The 3,515-nt window shown below is 43.6% G+C and overlaps 1 long non-coding RNA gene across 1 annotated transcript; it reads left to right on the forward strand.

Moving 5' to 3' along the window:
- Positions 1–1,170: 1,170 nt before the first annotated feature.
- Positions 1,171–2,697, forward strand: LOC109787050 (uncharacterized). The gene is made up of 2 exons (XR_002238471.4): positions 1,171–1,971; positions 2,389–2,697. It is a non-coding gene; the product is annotated as an uncharacterized lncRNA (long non-coding RNA).
- Positions 2,698–3,515: the final 818 nt, after the last annotated feature.

Below are 3,515 nucleotides of genomic sequence, written 5' to 3' on the forward strand. Positions count from 1 at the left end.
TCATATGATGTGTTACATGCTAGATTGGTGTGACTTAGGATCGGGGTCCCGACATGCAGGGCTTCATTGACGCCTTGCCAACAAGTGTACAATTCTGACCTAGCATGAGCTTGAGGATGGTAACACCCGAAGAGATGAGCTGTAGTCGCCCCCCTAAGGCTTGCATATGCTTTGGAGTCCTAAGTGAAGTTGCGGCTTCTTCTAGGGGAGGTGTCGCCTCGTCGTGGTGAGGTATCCGATCGTGGAGTTGCAGCCTACCTTCTAGATCAGTTGTGAATTTGAAGCTACCAAAGTGGATGGTTTCTCCAGGAGCGATTCCGCCGTCCAGTTGAATGGAATGGCGAGCTGATACAGGGGTGGCGTCAAAGCCGCTAGCGGTGAAGGTGAATGATCACGATGCTCGCAAGTTAGTGCACAAAGCCCCTACCTAGCATGCCAATTGTCGGTGTTTCGTAACTGTATAGTGAATTCCTATGTAGGTACGGGCTTGTGACCACGATCGGATGGGTTAACAACCACAAGCACACAAGGATGTATAGAGGTTCATACCCGAAATCGTCTCCGATGAAAGCCCTACTCTTTGTTTGGGTTGATTGTATTCCGGCGTGTGAGGCGCTCAAGGTACAAGATGATGCCCATTGGCGTTTCAGCTGGTTGGGCGTTGGTGGATTCTCCCGTGGACAAGATGTATGGTGTGTGTGTGTGTGTGTGTGTGAATGTCCAACCTTCTCCCGTAGAAAGGGTGTGTACCCCTTATATAGGCCGCAGTGCCACCTTATAGACATGGCCAGGTAATTTTACAGGATCGGTTACATGTTACGATGGGACGTATGCTATCTTAGGTTACGGTAGATGGCGTCGAGCTGGCCAACCTGCACACCATACACGCCTTGTTATTGTGTGGCGTCAGCAACACCCTTGCCTTCTGAGTCCGTAAGTGAGTTTTGTAGCTATTGTCCGTAAGTGTAGAGTTTTTGCTCCTAAAATAAATAACCCAGCTACAAAGCGGCGTGAGTACAAGATGGTGGTATGGCCAAGGTGGTTGTGTGCATTAGTCATCGCAGTCCCGCGGCATGTGCATTGACTCGCCCACATAGTTGCTCCGCATGGGCCGGTCCATTTGTGTTTTCTATTCTTTTTTCCCTTACCTTTTCTTGTTTCCGATGTTTCTTTTTTTCTCTGTTTTTCACGGTACTACACTGTTTTATTTTGTCCTTTTTCTTTTCCCTTTTTCATATTTTTTTGTTGTCCGGAAATACATGAACCTTTTTTGTTCTAGCTGAACACTTATTTATTTATCGTGAAACATTTTTTTATCATAGGTGAACACTTTTTTAATTTATCATGAACCATTTTTTTTCAAACATAAACCATTTTTTACCATGCACCATTTTTCATTATAGCTGAACATTTTTTAATTTATTGCGAACCTTTTTGTAACATCGGTGAACATTTTTCTAAAACTAGACTAACCTTTTTTTGTCATGTGTGAACATTTTTTTTTTGAGAATCCTGTGTGAACATTTCTATTTCATGTTTTTGAGCTAAAAACAAAACCGACCCTATTGTTGGGCCGGACCAAAGCCGGCCTAGCATCAGATCGCTGCGGGGGGGTGTTAGGGAACTCATAAAAGGATCATGGCACATGAAACCGGCCCAGCCAACGTTGAGTCTGCATAACCCTAACCTAGAAGTGTCATTTCTCCTTCGGCGGCCGCCGCCTGTTGTTCCCCTTCCGTGTTCATCGTCCGTCTCCAACTGATCCGCCCGGCGATCGTCAGATCCATCTGAGAAAATCCGCTCCAGTTAAATCCAATCCAGATGGAGCTAGCTAGGATGGATCCACCCGGCGTCGAGCTCCCCAAGAGCTGCCTCCTCGCTATCAAGCCTGTGGTCGCCGATTCCACCAACGCCACCACCGCCACCTACCAGACGGAGCACCCGGATGACTCTCGCGCGATCTCCATTCAGGTCAGCTTGTTCGTCCATCCTTTTCAGATGGGAAGATTCACAACACTGTTCTACAGCACCATCTCTAGCCATCTCAATATAAGTGCTGCAGCTTCAGGTAACGGATATGCATGCATGGTTGGTTCATAATTATTTCTTGTCAGCTTAATTCATTAATCGAGCCTGTCAAGTCCCCTTGATTTGGTGCATTGTAACTAATTACTAGCAAAATTGCACAAACAAGATAACTAAGTACTATCAAAGCCTGTGGCTGTGATGCAAACATGCAAATGATAACATGAAGCATTGATTATGATGGACTTGTACCATTTTACAGAATAAGAAAGGGATACTGTACTGAATGGCGCCATTGATTGTTTCATTATTATTCTGTAAATGGATTTTGTTGATAGATTGGCTCCATATCTACTGGTGCAGGTGCAAAGGGAGACCTGGAATGGCTAGGAACGCACCGTGAACAGCAAGGCGGCGTGGGAGCTTATGATGCGGATGACAAGGAGCTGGAACATGTGAAGCCGTGTCTGATTTAGTTTAACACTGATGAATGCCTACATCGATTTGCATTGCGTTTGTCAAAGTTTGATTGTGAGAGTTTTATTAACATATTGGTGTGCACCGATCCAGGATTGTTGTTATATGGAAGAAAAACCACCGACATTGTGTTTGTCCATTTTTTATGTATTAAGAGGTTTCAGTACTCGAGTGCATTGATATTATTAGCTCGTACTCAAAGTCTCCCACACTGGCTGTTTCTCTTGTTTTAGACAGTGCAAATGTGTTGAATCTGAACTCTGAAGCCATAGATAGCATTTCTTGATATGGCTTTACACATGATACCACTTTACTTGCACTTCCTGTAATTGCAACTTGGCATTTTGATGATTTTACGATAAAGGCGATGGATGCAAAAAATATATAGCATTTCTTGATATGGCTTTACACATGATACCACTTTACTTGCACTTCCTGTAATTCCAACTTGGCATTTTGATGATTTTAAGATAAAGGAGATGCATGCAGAAAATAGATAGCATTTCTTGATATGGCTTTACACATGATCCCACCTTACTTGCACTTCCTGTAATTGCCAACTTGTCATGTTGATGATTGTAAGATTATCAGTTGCACAAACTGTCTTCTGAAAGCACGATACATGTAGAAAATAGGTTCTAAGCATATCAGTGCGCAAACAGTCTTCCGAAAGCACGAGTCGCCAAGCCTAAATCAACTTCTCTTTTTGGGAAACACCTTGTTCATACTCACTGATTTGGACCTAAGATCCAAAAAAATACATTACAATGAAATCCCTTGAAAACACCTTTGTGGTATCAATCTCTGCTCGAAGAAATACTCCAAATACTTCGTTAAAGAGGCTGTAATTGGACTGGACTGAAGCAACGATATTGTCACTCTTTTACCCGCACGAACATTACCAATAATGGTTTTTAAAAGCGCCTTGAGTCGCCCATCAAAAAGAAAGGAAGCCTTGATCGATGAACGTACTTTGGCCGGGGATGATCCCCTAAAAGTGCAGGCCGTCAAAT

Source organism: Aegilops tauschii, chromosome 5, assembly GCF_002575655.3.
Source record: "Aegilops tauschii subsp. strangulata cultivar AL8/78 chromosome 5, Aet v6.0, whole genome shotgun sequence".
NCBI classification, from domain to species: domain Eukaryota; kingdom Viridiplantae; phylum Streptophyta; class Magnoliopsida; order Poales; family Poaceae; genus Aegilops; species Aegilops tauschii.